The sequence below is a fragment of the Indicator indicator genome, chromosome 7 (genome assembly GCF_027791375.1).
Source record: "Indicator indicator isolate 239-I01 chromosome 7, UM_Iind_1.1, whole genome shotgun sequence".
Lineage (NCBI taxonomy): Eukaryota > Metazoa > Chordata > Aves > Piciformes > Indicatoridae > Indicator > Indicator indicator.
In genome coordinates, this window is record NC_072016.1 from 27573116 (window position 1) to 27592872 (window position 19757).

Here is a 19757-nt window from a genome sequence, read left to right on the forward strand (position 1 = left end):
AAGTTAATTTTCCATATTATGTAAAAATGTACAATAGATATAAAATATGCAATAGCTAATCTGGAGTCTATTCTTATTTGCCTCAGCTAATCTTTACATATTCTGTTCCTGAAAAAGTCTGGCCAGCATGTGAAACTCAGAGGTTACTTGAAATGAATATTTGTAATTTAAAATGACATTAACAAGCTGTTAAAAGCAGGAAGGTAAGTATACTGTGTCTACTACATCAGCAAGTGAAGACAACCATCAGCCTAGAGATGTTTGCTGAAACAGGGACTCTGGTGAGAGCCACTTTGTTCTGAAATTACAAGATTTACGCAGCTGTCCTTCCCTAACAGAAACTCCTTGCAGTTCAGGAGCATTCCTTACCTTTTCAGCCCCTGCATTGTTGCCATCATACACAGAGTCAGCACATTCTGCGTCAGATTATCCCTAAACACCAAAACCCCAAGGAGGGCTTTCTGCATAGATGCCAGTTGCTAGAAAAAAAGGAGCTGGCTGGGAGAGGCTGAATACCAGATGGGGCGAACACCTCTGCTTTTCCATTATGATTTCAGTACTACTTCTGCCTGTTGCAATGGTTCTCTTCTCTATTTCCTCCTCCTTCTCCTCCTCTGATTAACCCAGCTGGGCTAATGAGATCAGATTTTAATGAATCTTCAAAGATAAAATGTCAAGAATATTCAAGACCTTCCTTCCACTGGAATATGCTTTAGGAAATCAAAAGGCTTTTGCAGAAGAAAATTACTTTAGCAAATGCTTTCAACGATGATCAGGATATTTTCTGTCAGTTAGGCCAGGGCTTATGTCCACTACTCAACTAATGGTAAATAAAATAGGAGAAATATTTTAGCTCTCAAAGAAGCTGCATATCCAGGTATTTTGAAATATCACCAGAAACTTTCTCTATCTTTAAAATGTTCCAATTATCTTTTGCTTTTCTTTGCTCTTGCGAGTCCTCTGGGAGGATCGAGGTGGGAGATTATTATCTAAGGGTAGGATCATTCTTGCTTTTTTTTTTTACAGATACTTGCACATTTGAGTAAGTGACACATATTTAAATATTTGAAAGCTATTGTGTTGATTTGCTTTGGAAAGTAAATGGTAAAAAATATCTTCCATGCTGAGCTTAGTGTCTATTTTACATAAACTAGTAGTGTCTTTTTCTTCTAACTCCCCACTGTGTCTTTTTAATATTTAAAGAGAAAAGCAAATTCCCCTTGAGCAACTAAATGTGAAGTATAGAAAAAAGAATCTTTACATTGTTATATTATTAATCTAAAATGAAGGGTGTTATCTATTAAAGTTTACAGCACAGCAGAGATAAAAATTATTTAGACGGAGAAATTCACACGGTGGAGGTATCTGGAGATTACTCTCTTTTGAATTCTGTGAAGTAAATTATGTTGTGACAGTTGGGCAAACTACAACCTCCAAAGAAAATAAAGATAGAAAGAATATATATTTTTAAGTGTCTCTGAAAATTTGCAAATGATTATTTATTATGAATTTTGCATGGAAAAGAAAAAACCTTACAGAAGACAAGAACTTTATATATGCCCTCTTTGAATAAGCAAAGGCAGGCTCTTTGTTATACAGCCATTGATTTTAAATATAGATTTCATACAATGCAAGCACTTATTAATACAGGAAGCAGGAGGACAGATTTAGAAGAGAACACAACATGTATTTGTAAAGTAATTGCAGTCTATTGACCAAAACCATTAAAGGCACAGCAGACACCACCATCACTCAACAGTCGTCATCATGTTATTGATTCACTTTTCTCTCCCAAAAGTGTGGGCTCAGGCTTCAGTGTATGGAACACAAGGCTGAAGGCATCTCTTGATTGCCACTGTTCCAAGTTGTTATTAGACATGCCCCCTATGTGCTACTTTTGGCAAGAAAGTATTGGTATAAGGTGTCTGGAACAACAGATACTAACACTTTCAAAACAGAGGTGCATTTGCTATTAGCACACCTGGCCTGGAAAAATGGTGGTGCCTGCACCAGATGCTTTGTCCTTGTAAAAGCACCGGAACTGGTATGAAGAGCTAACAACAACCTGTATGTGCAATGGTAACGTCTTGATACTGATTGCAAACGAGAAAATCCTGAAGTCTGAACTTCTTGATGGAATGCAATACATCCACAGACTTCCTCTCACAAAGGAATGTTAAAAATCTGAGATGGACGGAAAGTCACATGGGGAGCACATTCTTTGACAAAGCAACCATTGCTGACAGAGGAGTCCAGTGTGGCAGAATGCCAGATATGCAGAGATCTAAATGCAGGTCTGCTTATGGGCACCCATTTCAAATTTGTCTGATTAAATTTGTATTTGAATCTAAACACAGGTTTTAAGAATCGGGAAGCTATTACCATGAGGAAAAAAAAACAAAACCATTTAGCTGCGCCTGCCCTGCCTACATGAGCTACAACCACAATTGCACATTTCCAGATCACAAAACATGTGACAACATGGTGATCACTACCAGTTGTCTGTCCCATACCATTTTCTGACAGGCAGTGGTTGTTCCTGCTGAGTCTTTTCATAATACTTATTGCTTTGGAGTGACATTGCAGCCACCTGAGATTCAGCAAAACCTCCTGGGAAGGGATTTTCTTGAAATAAAGGCTCTGAAAATTACTGAAGCTCTTTCAGAGATTGTCCACTGCTTTAGCCCAGTGATTCCTCTGCAGATGGGCCTTGGGGGAGAACTGAGTGTGTTGCCTCATTCTTCCTAACATTGTTTGACAGAGGAATTCCCGGAGAAGCCCCATGCTTTGTAGCTCTGTGCTGTAACACAGGACATGTTACCAACAATCAAAGGCATGATTGCAAGCACTTGTTCTTAAAATTCTTTTCAGCTATCCAGTTGCCAGTCAACTGGCAAAAGCACGCATTATTTTGTTTAAGATTAATTTACCAGGAACTTAGATTTTGATCTCATTTTCTGGACATATCCATGTCTGTGTTTCTGAAATGTAATTAACCACTTCATCACATCTTGGTGTGCAATGTGGAAAAGAATAGTTTAGGGATCTCTGTCACAGAATCACAGAAAACATCTGGTTGGGAAGAGACCTCAAAGATCATCCAGTCCAACCTTTGGACTTTTCTGTCTTCTCTATACACTGTGAGTGATGAGACTTGCACAGTAAGAGCAGTAATAAAACTAGTGCAGACCCCAAACCTACTTACAGTTGTCTTTTGACAACTTGACCTCTGGCTGATTTTCCTTCAATTCATTCTAAACAGTTGTAGACAGTAAAAAAACAGTAATTACTGTGCTGCACAGTAACTTCAGAATCATAGAATCATTCACACTGGAAAAGACCTTGAAGATCATCGAGTCCAACTATAATGCAACTACCATGACCAATTAACTATATCGTGAAGCACCACATCTACAGCTTCTTGAACACCTCCAGAGATGGTGACTCCACTGCCTCCCCTGGGCAGCCTGTTCCAACACCTCACCACTCTCTCAGTAAAAAGCTTTTTCCTGATGTCCAATCTAAACATCCTCTGGCACAACTTAACTGAATGAAAAGTGCTTGTTCCACATGGGAAAGCATATTCATAAACCGTTTACCATTCAATATGATAGGTTTTGTTGACTGGGTAACCATTCACCAGTGCCAACATGTTCTCCTCAGAACTTGGACTTCAGTGCTCTTGCCTGATCCAATCCTATCCTCTCAACAATTGTCACAAGAGATGATCAGCTTCTAACTCCTCTGTTGCTAACCAATCTTCTGATCTGGGAAAACTTCTTCAGTGGATGTGACCTGATCAAAGTTCTCAGTCTCTGTACTGATTAAAGAACTTCCACTGACCACAAGGAAATAATCAATATTGAAATACGGTGTCACAACAGAACTGACATGGAGTACTTCAGCTGTCACTGGTGAAAGAAAGAGGTCAGGCAATGGCAGAACCATCTGTTCTTTGAATTAGAAAGAAAAGTATCAGCTGAGAAACAGGTTAAAAAAACCAGCTAAACCAGGTGGCCTTGCTCTCCCAAATCCTAACAATACCAAAGAGATTCGACCTTGAGATCACTCTAATTCATCAGAGCATGAGGGAACTTGCCAAACAACTCAACCATGAAATAAAAATGCAGATTTTTTGTCTCACAGTGTCAGAAAGGAGAATGAGGGATTTCTTATATGAAAAACAAGAAAAGAGAGTTTTCAGTTCAAAACTAAGTGTATAGTAAATAAAAGTAACAAGGTAATGGTACTAATTATATAGCAGGGACACATAGGTCTTCATTTTACAAGCTCACAATCACTGTTTAAATCCTGCCAGGTGCAAGCAGAGGTAAAATATCTGTCTGATAACAGTACCAGGCAGTGGTATGCATTTTAAGAATCCCATGCTGCAACTTCCCTTAGTGAAAAACACAAACTGAAGGACAGCATCATACTTCTTGGCAGACAATGAGTAAAAGGTGGTGAAAGAAGACAACAGCTTTTAATGGTATATATGCAGAATAAAAGAAGGTCTTCCAGCTAAAGTGAGGACCTAGGGAAGCCAGGACTTAGACACATCTTTTTAGTCAGCAGATGAGCAATGAATGCTTTACATTTGAAGCGTGATGTAAGCTTATTCTTCCTTTTGCATTCATTACAATGCTTTGAGTCTTGGTGTATTCCTCCAGGGAACAAGGGCTGAGAACTGACTTCATGGCAACAAACAGAAATGAGAGAATGACACAGAACTAAAAGAAACAGTCACTTGAATACCTTAGTGAATTCACAGCTACAGTATTTACACCCATATCATGTTTTCTCCAGCTGAACTCACTAGAGAATTTGACTGTTGGAAGGAATCAGGTGAATGAGCAGTAAATAACAGAGACTATTTGCAGGAACCGAATTTGGAATTTGCATTCAGGTCATAAATGACCATGATATCAGGCTCTGTTCATCCAAGCAGAGACAGGTACAGACTGTGGCCTCTCTGCCACTTTTTGACTTTCAAAACATTCCCTCAGATGGGCACAGACCTCACCTTACTTAATTCCCTGAAATGAAAAGCAAAACTCTGAGCTGATTCAAGGAAACCATGAAAAGAGACATCTGTCAGAAAGATGACTTGTTTTCAAATGCCCTGTTTACATCTGGTACAGAGCCATCTGCGATGGCATCAGTGCCATCAGGAGATGAAGTGAGCACTTAGAAAGCAGTTGCTAAGAAGCCCTTCAATATAGGCAAGAAGCACTTTGTATCCAGCCCCTTGAGCTTGCTGTTGTTTTGAAAGGAAGCCAGAATCTTCTACATGGCATACCTTTGTTTTTGTGATGGTAAACTTCATCAATTGTGCCTGCTTCATGAAATTATAAAACCAGCAGAAAAAAAACCAAGAGAGTTCATAACTCCCAACCCCTCCACAGCCCTACAAAATTTAGGAAAACAATCACGTTTTGCAAAGCTCTGTGAGTCCCCATGCACATCCCCCTTCCCTGGCTTCTTAAAAGTCTGCATTTTCACCCCTGTTACATGGCCCTGTTCATATTTTCAGTGGCTAAAGAAAATTCCCTCACTTAACTGCATGATCACAAGAGATTAATGAGATGGGGAGCTGGAAGAGAGGGAACTTAACTTGCTTGGCTTTATTTGAGGCAATTCAACCAGGTTCTTTGTAACAGCCCTCTAGCACTTAAGGTTTCCCACCACAGAAATTATTCCTTCACTATACTTACTCAGAGATGGTACCAAGTCTTTCCTAAAAGCATCTAAAATCTTACACTGTTTAGAGAACTATCAGCAAGATCTGACTGCTGCTTCTCTCTGTCTTATACTGCAGCTTGTGTGACTCCTCCTCACCTAGACCTAGTGCACACAAGAAGCTGAGCAACACAGGTGTATCTCTTACACTCTGCTTTGCCTGGGAGCTGCAATGAGCTGCTCAGCTGGGGGAAATGTTCACTTCCCTCATGGAGAGGAGCCTGGGGCAGGAAGCTGTGGCCTTTTCTTTCCACAGACACAGGGTTAATTCTCACCTGCCAACAAAGGTACTGAGTTTCTACAATGGCTCAGAATTTTTAGTATGCAACATTATACCTCTGGGAATTTCAGAGAATCAGAACATTTTCAGATTGGGCTCTGCTAGCTCCAACCACAACAAAAGCTTCAGGACTATATATATGGGGAGAAAAAAAGAGGGGGAAAGAAAGAAAGAAAAAAAAAAAACAAAAACCCCCAATCAACAAACAAAAACCCCAACAACAAAAACTGTCACTTATCATTAGTTTTGAAAAAATCCCCTTTCATTTTAAAGTCACATTTAGAACAAAAGTAAAGTAGCTATTTCACAGCAGTATTTTTAAAGTACAAAACCAGCTGTGGCTCATAAAAGGACTTTTTGACCTCATTTGGAGGGCTGTTAATACTCACATCATAAGTATAGGAGATAGAGCTATGCATCACAGGGCAATGGATTGGACCCTTGGATTAACGGTCTGTGTATATGACACTTTCACAGATGATCATCAAATAAATTTGTGTGTTTTCTAAACAAATATCAGGCTTGGGGGCAGTTTTTCACTTCAGAGGACACTCAACACACCTATGCAATTGTAAAGTTGTCCATAACTATCATCTTCAGGAACTCCAGCAGCGTGAAGTCCTCAAATCTCTCAATACTATCTGAGTATGCTGGTTCTTTTTTTCACAGACATACTCCTTGTCATGGTTACAAACATCTCATCTCACTCCTGAACTGTTTACTGCCTGCTGATCACCTGCCACTACAAGTGGTGGTATATGTAATGTGATGTCTCAACACTGCAACCAAAGATGAGGTAAAAAGCCATGCTGTAAAAACATGACAATACTAACAAAAGAGAACAGACTTCTGCTTTTCTGTAAATATCACATCAATTGTTCTGGCAAGCATGCTGACAAGGAAAGAATAAAATGTCACAGACATCCCCTAGCAGATTATGTCTGTTTGACCATTTAATACTCCCATGAGGGAGTTCCTTTATTCACTGAAATGAATCAGAGTCCAAACCATTCCTGTGATGCTATTTTTCTTCTTCTCCCTCTACTCACTATATTTCCTTTCTGTGTACACACACACTTAGCTAGTCACATCCTCACACAGTATAAATCAGCACAACTTCACTGTAAAAGGAGAAAGAACAAAGCTATTCTCATACAAAGTATATGAGTGCTGAGAAATTTGAGCAAATTACCTTCATTAAAATGCAAGGATAATTAATCAGTTCACCAATAAATGGTGCAGACATCTCAAAGTCCTTTAGGATATATAAAGTATTTAAATGTTCAAACCTACCAGCAACAGATCATATCAGCAGTACAGAGAAGGATGGGAATGAACAAAATGAACCTATACAGCGGGTCAGCATTAATCCTTCTAACCTAGGAACTGGATTCCTCCAGGGTCCCATATGTCAGCCTCTCCATGTACCCACAACGTCCTAGGAAGTAAGCTGTCCAGGTCATTCATATAGCAGAGTGCACAAACTCAGTAATTTACTACTTTTTGCACCCAAGTATGGCTCTCTTCCAATCTCCCACTCTTACCTCATAGCACAGGGACTGAAAGTTACCTAAAACGTGGCAGATTGAGATTCAATGTCCTTCCCTTTCTGCAGGAACTAAAAACAAGTTCCCAGTAAAAATTCCCTGGCATTTAAACTAAATTATATTATTTAACCTCCCTGATGAAGTTGTAAAATACTCCCTAAATCATAGAAAACAAAAGGAAAAAAAAAAAAGAAAATTAGTTACACCATAGTATGCTGCTGCAACTTCCACCTAGGAGGGGAAAAAAAGTAGCTAAATCCATGGACATTTATTGGGAGATAAATAAACCTGGAATCCGAGACTGAAAGGAGTTGGCTACAAACATTACTTCTCACTATTACTTACCTGGCCTCAATCAATATTTCGCTGTTCACTGAAAATGAAAAACCTCAGCATACTCTGAGGGCTGTGCATTCTACTAGGCCATGCAACATGCAGACTGCGGACCTGTCAAGTTCAGGGCAGTAAAATCATGTCTTGCACATCCAGGACATGAGCTCTTAACACTGACATAGTCAGTGATATCTGAAGAGTAGAAAGAAAATGAAGAAAATGGTGTTCTTCCTCTCACACACCCAGTGAGAAAGAGCTGCTTTAAGTGTCTCTTTCTAGAAAAATGTTCATTAATGTAAATCCCAAATTAACTTTAAAGCTAAGGACAAGAATCTGAAAAGGATTTGGTCTGCTCACAGTAGATGCTGCAATAATCTGCGCTGAACTGCCTAGTTTTCTGTAGATAGCACAAAGATGATTTTCTCAGTCAATTATCTAGCACTTTCCCCAAGCAATGCATTCAGACCACAAAGCTTAACAGGCTTGCACTCATATTTGGCTCAGCTCCCATAATGTCTTGTGTTTTCTTCTTGTTCTGCATCTCATAATTCAGTTTATTTTAAGAGCAGAGATATTCAGACAATAAGGAAAGTTCTGGGTGATGCTGTCTCATGCATAATTTAGCTTCTTGTGTCATTTGGATGTCCTAGGAGTAGAGAGACAACTCGCTAAAAATAGAAGGAGAGGAAGAGAGAGAGAACGCAGTTATGTTTATGTTTGTATTAGTTATCATCTTAACTGAAACAGACTAAACACACTAGAATTTTGAGGAAAAAGCTTCCCTCCCTCTTGTTGGTGGAATATAGCTCCCTTCTGTAGAGACAGCATGTTACACACAGACTGGCTAATTTCTCCAGGACTCTGAAGAGGTTAGAGGAAGGGGAAGCACATTTCCTAATTAATTAACACAAAGCAACCTATGTATAGAGAGACATGAAATCACAGTATCGCAGTATCATAGTATGTCAGAGGTTGGAAGGTCCAATCCCCCTGCCAGAGCAGCATCACCTAGGATAGTCCAAGCAGGAACGCATCCAGGTAGGTTTTGAAAGTCTCCAGAGAAGGAGACTCCACAACCCCCCTGGGCAGCCTGTTCTATTGCTCCATCAGCCTCACTGTAAAGAAGTTTCTCCTCATGTCGAAGTGAAATCTTCTATGTTCTAGTTTGAACCCATTGTTCCTTGTCTTATTACTGTGAACCACTGAAAAGAGCCTGGCCCCCTCCGCTCAACACCCATCCCTCAGATATTTACACACATTGATGAGATCCCCTCTCAGTCTTCTCTTCTCAAGACTAAATAGCCCCAGGGATCTCAGTCTCTCTTCGTAAGTGAGATGCTCAAGTCCCCTAATCATCCTCGTGGGGAAATGCTTCGGCTTAGTCTAGCATTACCGTGTTATAAAATACTATTAGCCTAATGCTTCATTTGATAGTAGCCTCTCAGCAGTATAGTCTGTTTTGGGGGACACAAGCAACCGGCTCCCAAATACATTCTGCAGTAGAGGAGTGTATGTTGAGGGTTTAAATCATCTGCATATCTTTAATCTTAAACTATGGAGTGATGGAGAATCTGCTAGCTATTTATAGCTGGACTGAAGTGAGCTGCTGTGAACAGGGCAATTGAAACAGAATTGCAGCCTGTCTGCCACTGGTTTGTGTAATTGCTGCTGTTAGTTATGGAATAATCACAATACTAAAAGGAAAATTAAAAAAAAAAAAAAGAAGAAGAAAGAAAGCATTAAACCTGTGGGGTTTATGCTGTGCTTTATCTTTTCTTTTTTTTTTTTTTTTTATTGCACTTCCAAATTCTGTTGTTCCTTCCTTTCTGAGATCCGTTTACTTGCCTGGCAGCAGTTTGCTGTATTAAAGCTAGAGAAAGCTGATCTGCTTTCTCTTATTCTCTGGATTATCAGAACTTTCAGTTCAAGAGCTGCTAAATTCTTAAGACTGATTTCTGTGACCTCTTTTTGAAGTTGTTGTTACAGTAAGGGATCAGTTCATGCAAATTTTTGTCCCCTAAGTAATAATTATCTTTATTTCTCAGATGGTGTTGTGTTCTTTCTTCAAACTGCAAAAGCAGCATAAAGAAACCTTAGAAGAATCAGTCTCTGAATTTTTCAGCAAATATTGTTAGTTCTGCAATCTATTACTTGTCATATACTATACTTGATGTTTGACAGTGAATGTAGTTAAGCGATCTAGTGTTGCCTCAAATCAGGAGAGACAAGGCATAATTTACCATCATGCTCATTATTTCCTCTCTTTTTAAAGAGAAAGTACTCCCAGGCAATGTGGTTTACCTTTGGATGTTAAGACAAGGTACCTTGTAATTCCTCCACCAAGTGATAAATATTGGCTCATGTGTCTACCTTTCCAATTTTGGTGATTTCTGGGTGAGTCACACTTGCCTTGTGGAACCTGCTGATCCATGACGGCTTTCCCATCATCCTTCCTGCATCTTGGTATCATAAGCCACTCCAGTTTATACTCTGCTCCCAGCACCCAAATCTGTAAATTTTTAGCCACTGAATGCAAAATTGTAACCTTTTGACCAACAGCTAGCTCACTAGGTTTCCAAAGTCTATCTAAATTTGTGCAGTCTCATCCACCTTTAGCAGAGCAGACATCTGGGACCTTTGAGAAGTCTTCCAACTGTAACGTATGGGCCACTTTGTAGTGAAACAAGAACATTAAGTCCTGGGGCAAGTTCTCTGGAGTGATACCTCTAGATGCTGAAAGATCAAGAGCAATCAAAATATTGACACCACTGGTGCTTAAAGAGTAGTTAGCAACACTACTGCAGGGGACTGCAGAAGCCCCTACTCTAAAGAAATGCATGGTTTTAATGGCAGCAAACCAGGTTAATTTCCAACAATTCCTGCAAGTTTTGTCAGAAGTTCCTCAACCTGGCAAATTTCTGTGAAACAAGTCAGACTTAACAGATATGGTTTTTTTTCCCAATAAAAATCTTCTTTATCATAGAACTTCCAGCTTGCAGAAATGGGATGATCCTGGATCATGTCAGACTGCCCTTCAGAGAAGACCTTAACTGTCAAATATAAGCACATACTACTGCAGTAAGTCTGCACATTCCAGTCACAGAAATACCTGTAGTCACAGAAATACCTATAGTCACAGAAATACTTATAGTCACAGAAAGACCTGTAGTCACAGAAAGACTTACAGCCACAGAAATACCTGTAGTCACGGAAACACCTGTACCCCCAGCCACCTCCATGATGAGCTCTCAGGCTGCAGTACTCTTTCCTCCAGTCTGAGAGTTTTAAATGTTATATCTTGCGCTACATTAGAAGCCATTCAGCCTAGAAGTTTAGAGACTTTTCTCAGGTTCGAACTTATGTCGGCAAACTTAATTCCAATCCATTTCTGCTCTCTGTTCTGACTTCTAGAGATATCTGGCAAGGACATAATATTCTCTTTCAGAATCTTCTTCTAGTATCATAGACATCACCTTTACCAGAGTAATAATGCTCTCACAGGAAGGAATGGGATGAACATCAAAAAATCTCTTGTTAAGTGGCTGGACTCAGTCTCATATACTGCACTTCAATACCACTCACTGACAGATACTGAGAAATGTCCTGTAAGAAGCACAGTTATGAACTACTAAGTATAAAGTCTGCTAATATTTACATAGGAACATAATAAACGAAATGCATTCAGACTGCATAGCACACTACCGTCACACCAACTGCTGCTAAGGGTAGGTATATTATGCAGTACCCTTTCGCCATGTTCCTTCCTATACACACATAAACTTTGCCATGTTCCTTCCTATACACACATAATAAAAATCTTTTTTATTATTAGAAAAAGAAAAAAGGTATTTCTAGAACAAAATCCAGGAAGTAAACAAAAAATACTGCTGGAATGAGGGGTTCAGCCAAATGCATCAAAAGGACATGTGGGCCACCAGAATATGGGCAGCAACAAAGATATAATAGTAGTGACTTATTACTTTTGTCTCTCATAGATGGTATTTGATTTTTTTTCCCCACACTTCACAATAACCTTCTAAGAACAGAGCAAAAATGTTATGTGGCTTGCTACAGGGAAAAATATCATCATCTGCACTATCCCAGTGAGAAGGCATGACTTGCTTCCTTGAAAACACTGCAGAAAAAAAAAAAAAAAGAACAGAAATAGATTATAGCAAAAGAACTCCAGAACTTTCTGATTTAGGAGTAGCTAGAAAAGCACTGAGAAAACTTAATCCTATGTAAGTGCTATGCAGAAGTGGAAGGGCAGCCATTTAACCTTTGGACTGCCACTGCTACCCAACGTACAAAAGCATCCATGTACAGCCTTAAAATGACAGCAGTTTGATTTGGGAGAGACCTATTTTGCTACCATGAAGTCTGACCCACTGACTGAGTCCCCAGACAGAGGATTCATCAATTACAGCTAATAAATACTTTATAGATTGAAAAAATGAATAAATAAAAAAGGCATATTTCTAAATATGGAAATTATGCTCCTTTAAAGTTCACATTGCTGAGGTAACTTCTTTTTCATAGTTGAGACATAGCATAGGGAGTCAGGGATATAATTTTGAAGACATACAGTCTTGAGTGAATCCTGCCTAGTGGATGTTGTTGTCTAATGGTAAATACACCATACATAGCTGCATGGAGGGTGAAATGTTATCTTTCTTAATCTAAAACCAAAAAAGTGTCTAGGGTAGAATAATATTAAAATAAGAGAGATAAAAGTTATTCATGAATGACCACCACAAAAGCTTTGATCAGGCTACCAGCACAGAGGGGAAACACCCATAAGCACAGTGCCCTTATGATAATCGAGACAATTCCCCAACAAAATGGGTCTTTGGAGGAGCAAATCTCTGCAGGTCACTTGGCAGAGTCTGTCTCAGATGGGTCTCTCTGCAGTTATGTCCCTCTTCAGCAATTCATCATAAGGTACATCAAGTTTTAGATGTGAAATTTTTCAAGCACTTTTCTTCATCAGGATGTGCTATGTCCAGACTGGGCCTCAATATTTGTCAGAGCTCCTTGATCCCATGTTCCTTCTGTCCTCAGTATAATGCATCTGAGCTCAGCCAGCTGCCACCCATGCCTCTCACGCTCTCTACTTATCAGGCTTTCTGAGAAGCCAAGCAACCTTCTCAGCCATTAGATACCTGCTCTCCCCAAGAAAACAAGGAAAAATAAAAATAATTCATTCTGTCTGCCTTCTAGAAAACCCTACTGCCTCTTTAGTGCCATGTCCATTCCTAATCCACACTTCACTGGGTATTTCCAAGCTCATGTTGTGCAAGGCTTAGACTTACTCATACCTGTTTATGTTCATGCACAGCACTGAATGCGCAGAGAGGAAAGAACGTGACAACTCAGTGACTGTTGATTAGTCTCTGATGGATCAGGGCCTGGGGGAAGCTGATGAAAGAGCAATGTGGTTCCACACCATGTGGTTCAAGGCAGTTCGCAAGAGACATCTACACTCAGAGAAAGATTCAACCAAGCTCTAGAAAATCTAAAAAACAGAGAGGGGGTTAGGAGGAAAGTCACAATGAGGTATGAAAGCATTTTTTCTTCTAAAGTGAAGGTGAAAAACTTCCAAAATTTACTGTGAAATTGCTGAAATTGTGGCATCTGATAAATAAGAGATGGACTCCTGGAAGCGTACAGCGCACAGGTGCCCACGCAGCCTTGATACTATAATGAGTTTTGTGCACTCTTGAGCACTGCAAGTTCTCCATACAAATATCTTGAGAGCTCTGCTGAATACAGGTGTGCTTAAAATATGCTTTAAATCAAAGACTTGCTTGCATTCCTTGCTGAGTTAGAAAGAAAATCCTGTGTGTTGGCACAGCCTCAGTTTTACAGATTCAAGAATTACACCAAGGAAAATGAAGTGAGTTTGTAATTTCCAGCAAAAATAACCAAGCTTAGAGAGCCACAAACAAGAGGGAGAGAAACAAGGCCAAGACTTTTATCTGTCCTTGAATCATGGCAGAGTTAAAAGGAAGAAGCAGAAAATAAATCTTTCTTTTCTTTGCTCGCTTGGCAGAATGAGTGGGTGTCTATAGTTCCATCCAAATCGGATTATCTCACTTTCAGAAATGAATTTGCCAAGGAAACAGCTGCTTATCATGAAGCTGCAAATAGGATGTGTCCCAGCCCACCAGCCCTTAGAACTTCAGATGAGCAATTAAACATGTGTAGGACTAACATTTGTTCTTCATGGCAGAAGATAAGTATTGGGAAGTTTTCACTCTGCCAGTTGCCTGTTGCTTCCTTTTTCACACAGCTTGCCCCAAGGTAAAATACATAATTTGAAAATTGACAGCCACATTCCTATTACTCTACTAAAGACATGTAACATTCCATATAAATACTTTTGGCTAAACCTTTTGTACAAAAGAAGAAAATCATGACTCTAACTTGAAATGTAAATTGATGATTCTGTCATTTTTACTTTCACTCTATAGTGACTGCAATTAGCATGTTTAAAGTAGCAACAACACAGGACATAGCACCATCCTTGCTTTTTTCATGCTCCCAAAACAAAGTCAATCCTTTTTTCTCTCTCTCTTTCCCCTCCCCCGCTAATTTAAACAGTCTCCATCTCTGGAGTCATTCCAAGCCTGCCTGCATGCACTCCTTTGAAACCTTCTCTAGGTGAACCTACTACAGGTGGAAGGGCTCTAAGAGGGGATTGGACTAAAGGATCTCCAGAGGTCACTTCCAACCACCATCATTCTGTGATTCTGTGAGAGGGGGGGATGTGATTCAGGCTACTTTTTCTAAGCCTCCACAGTGACATCTAAGCATAGGAGGCTAAGTATTCTTGAGGTGTTTTGGAAACAGGATGGAAAGGCATTTCCTAGTGTGGGCACACCTGAATGAACTGAGATGTGTCCTGCACCACAGCAGACTGAGAAGAGCACTATCAGTAGAATACATGGGACATGACTTGGGAAATAAGAGGGCATGCATACGCAGAGCAGTGCAGACACATGCAATCTCCCCCTCTGCATTATCCTAATTGAGGCAAGGCAGCACCAGTCCACAGGCCATAATAGCTATGTTGCTATGGCACTGTACCAGCAGTATTAATCCTTACTCTTCCACACTAACACACTACCATGTGTATATTTGTTCTGCCACACTCTACGGACAAGCCCTGGCTCTCTGTGTAGCCAGTCCTTGTTACAATCATCCTTCACTAAATAGGGAATGCTGTAGAAAGTGCATCCAAGAGTTACTTAACTACAAAGCCCTTGGAATCAAACATATAGGAGTTTATTTAAATATTTCAAGTAAATTTAGATTGTTTTGGTGTTCAGAAAAACTACACAAAATACATAAATATAAGCTAAAGAAACTTGTAACCTGAATGCAGAAGAGCCAAACTACAAGAACTTGTTCCAAGAAGGAATACAAAAAGTGCACTGTAACAGTGCACAAAACTTTCTTCAGCATTTACTTGATGCAACTCTACACCTCAAGAAATCAGGTCTGTTCAGGGCTGCCTGACAGCTTTCAAAGATATTAAAAATTTCTGCATAAAATCAAATTTCAAATAACACACTGAAGATTGATTTTAAAATACAGAACAGTCACAGAATACAGATTTTAATGGTAACTTTTAGTGAGCATAGCTTGAAGATGCTCATGAAAGTATCCTTAAAGAGTAACTTCATCCTGCCACACACAAGTCACAAGGGCAATGAAGATGTGTAGTGAACTGGGGAGAAATGAACCTTAGAATTCCAGAAATGTATTGTGTTCAGATTCAGTGTCAAGGACAGGCCCTGTTTCTAAAAGTGCTGATACAGTGAGGACCATGACCCAAGGGAGTGCCAAGGTGAAAGAAACACTACCATTGAATTTATCAAGTTCTGGACCAATAACCAACCCTTTTCTGCAGCACAGTCTCTGTTATTCAGATGATGGATTACATGACTTTCATCATACTAAAAGAGCTGTGTGTTCCCTTCTGTCTCAGGCTAACAGGACTAAGGATCGATGAAGTCTGGAACAGAGCTTCCACTAGTGAAATGAAGCAGCCACCATCCCCCTTCCTCCCAGAATGAGTCAGAACTTACTTTGTTTAACACGATGCATCTCCACCAAGAAAAAGAGCAGGAAAAACAAAGAAACAACACTTTGGATTTGTAATTTACTGAAATGAAGCATGGGAAATACTAGAGGGAATAGCAAGCCATCCCATTTGCTTCAACTTTTGTGTGTTGCTGTTAACCTCCTTGCATAAACTATTGTGGTGTAAAAACAAAACAAAACAAAACAAACAAAAACAAACAAACAAAAAAAAAACAACCCCCCCCCCCAAAAAAAAAAAAAAAACACCAAAAAACCCAAACATCAAAGATGCTGAGTGTTAACTGGCTTGCCACAGCCCCCATCTCCTTGCTGAGCTTGTGCCTGGACGCCGACCAAGCACAGAGCACCTCACGATCCACTGCTTTTGCTGGGGTGATTACCTTGCTGCATTCTGGCAGGTTTGAAGGGAAGGCATGAAAAGGCAGGACTAATTCCTGTTGCTACTGCACAGCTCAGGAAGCATAAAGTATTTAGCAGTTTGAGTGAGCCATTTACTTCTCTGCAACCTGCTAGATGAGTGCTGCTAGTCCTAGCAGTGCAAGGAGGTGGCAGAACCGGGCTCATTGCTCGTTGCTTGCTCACCCCTTGCTTTGTATGACTAAGATAACTATGGAAATAGATTCCAGAAGAAATTAGAGCTGTATTCTGTTTGTGCTATGGATGGGTGTCTCCAGACACACATGGTTGCCTTATTCCTGAATCATAGGATTAATGAAGATATACCTAAGAGTATGAAGATGAATTCGGAACAGACATCAATTTTGCAAATTGCTGAACTGAACTCCGGATTAAATGTGAGCTCTGGAGATAAGTGAAGTAGGCCTTAAAGCTATAACACCTCACTGTCCCACCCAGTTTTCAATTTCTCTTTCCCTCCTCCTCTGTAACAGATTGATATGAATTAGTCAAGAACAATTGCTACCTCTCCTGGGGTTCAATTTTCAATTCACTGACTTTTTTATGCTTCTATTCTCAGTCTGCTCTGAGAAATGACAGTTCCCTTTTCATTCTTCTTCTCTTGTTTAGTTAGACAGAGTAGACTAAATAACTACTTTCAAGATAAGGTCTCTGCAGTGGCCCCCTGAACCACAGTAGTGCCCAAAGAACCATGCAATGACACATACCTACATGCAGGTACTTCAATCTAGAGTTACAATTAAATCTCCTGTACTGCAGTGGTTTGAGGTAAAAGGAGGAATATTATCGAACTCTGAGGCAGGAAATAATTGGTAAATCATAAATACATATCCTAAATAAACTAGGCCTTATTAGCTGGACTCTACTCCTTCCATTTGAGAAAACTCTCTCTTTCAGAACAGCAGGAAAAGGGTACTTCAGACTCTACTTTTACTTCCTTTTAAAATAAGTCTTTAGCAGTAGCAAGCAAAAGAAATTATTTTAAGTATAAAATGAGTTTCAAGCTGAGCACCTTACCCCTGGCACTTTTCAATTAAGAGTGCAGGACTTACATGTCTTGAGAATGATATTACTGACAGTATTTTTCTAATGTATTTTTAGAGGATTGCCCTCAGGGCTCAGGTTTCTTCAATCCATGTCCTCCTCTCTTCATTCCAGAGGTTTCTGATGAGTTTCTACTAACCCATAATATTTCAACTCCTTTCCACCTTCTTCCTAACACAAAATGAATATTTTTTCCTTTCCACCTTCTTCCTAACACAAAATGAATATTTTTAACCTACTTGATTGTTGTTGATGGCCCCACATGTGAATAGACTGTTTGAACATCACCAAGAAAAGTGGTGATGGTTAATGAGAACGCTATTAGCAGACTGGTCTAAAGAATTTTGTTGGTTCTATGGAGTGGGACTGCCTACAGATTTGCACAGTTCAAGCTTCAAGTAGTCTCAGTGGTAGAAAACCAGCAAATCCCTTTGCATAAATAAACATCAACTGTCATCCTGCTCCTGTTTTATGCTAAATACAAAGTCTGAAATTGCTAAAAGGCAAGTCTGGGGAACTTTGTATTGCAACTGATTATAACAACCAGCTTGAAGCCCAAACTGGACTTTGACTAACAAAGGGCACAACTTTGTCAGTCCCTACCCATCTTAAAATCCTGCTCTCCCAAGGTCAAAACAAAGCCACTGGAACGTCCAGAGCAGAAGAATTCCTGCTTGCCATTCCAGGATCACATGGGTTCGTGCTGCTTTTCATTCCTCTACCTCCTTTCACTATAGATAAGTATGAACAAAACAAAAGCTCCTCTAATTAGATTCAACATCTTGTCACAAGGATGAAAAGTTCCAGGTTGCAGATACTGCTGTAAGCACTGACAGCTGTGGTATAATGATTATTATTAATAACAGCTACAAGTATGCCTGAAGTAGCACACCATCCCTGAGCAAACAGCCCAAAAAGAGAATATTTATTTCTTGGCTCAAGGTAAATGTATTGTCTTAAAGGTTGTTTGGCAATTAATCCACAAGTCCTGAAAATTCTCACACCTTTCTAACATGGGAAGAACAAGGATCCCCTGAACTAGTTGAGGAGGTCATGAAGTATATAATGATTCACAAAGCACAGCAACAAGTTCACTCTTCACCACAAGCCTAGTAAAATGGGATGTTTACAGATCTCTATAACTTTGTAAAAGCTTCTGTTGCATACACCATTCTTTATTGCCGAAGAAGTCAGTAATGTGTTGGGCAGATTCACCACTCAGATGACGTTAAGGATAAACCTTTCCCAGTTTCCATTAACACAGGATAGTGCTGCCATGACCTAAACCACTGTTCTCCAATCTGAAATGAAATGGCTTGGATTTCACAGGGGAGAACAAAAATTTCTCCAGATCTGATAAAAAACAAACAAACAAGTAAACAAACAAACAAGACAAAAGCTCAAAAGACTCCCTAACAAGACAGGGAGAGTGACCTGCAAGCAGGGGAGTGTCTGGACTGTGCTTTGGGCCCCTCTTTAAATATGGGCAGTCTTCTATGGAACTTGAGAAGAAGTTACACAGTCTGAGTACCAAACACTTCAGGTTTCACATAGCATCAGTATGGATAGGTTGCTGCAGAAGTATGGTTTAGTTTCACACCTTTTCCTTTTCATTTCAATAGTTTGGCTTCACTGAAAGATCAGATATGTGAATGGCTGAAGTTTTAGTAAACTGCTCTCTTCATCCCTGCCTCCTCAGGGAAAGGGAACACCAGGGTAAAGGCAGAGGGAGTAGAGACACCTTTCCTCACAGTGAGGAAGGAATGAAGTGAACCATGAAGTCTTGCTACTAGGATATGACAGCATCGTATTCCAGTATTCTGTTTTCTCCCTCTCATATTCTAGAGTCTGCCTACTTATACACACGTAAGTCTCAGTGTGCAACAGATGCAGAAATGTCCTTTAGCATGACCAAGATCACTCTTGTCATCCAGCCATGGCACGTTTACAATGTTATAGACAACAATAGTCTGCAGCAATAAACATGGGAAATGTTTTTAGGTGCTTAATGTCTAGTTTACCTAAAAAATGAAAAATAAAAAAATAAAAATATTCCTCCTTTTTCAGTAGAAACTTCTCCAGTCTTTCATTGTAATGACAAAACTTTGAACCTTTTAAAAAAAGCACTAAGAATGCTTTTATTTGTGGGCAAAGTCAACACAGTGACGAAAAGAGATTGCATCCTGCTGTAAGAGTTAGCAGCAGCAGCATTAAGTGACTCTCACTGCAAGGCCAAACTCAGATGTCATCTATGATTTTAGCAAATGCATTTTCTCCATGCATCTTGC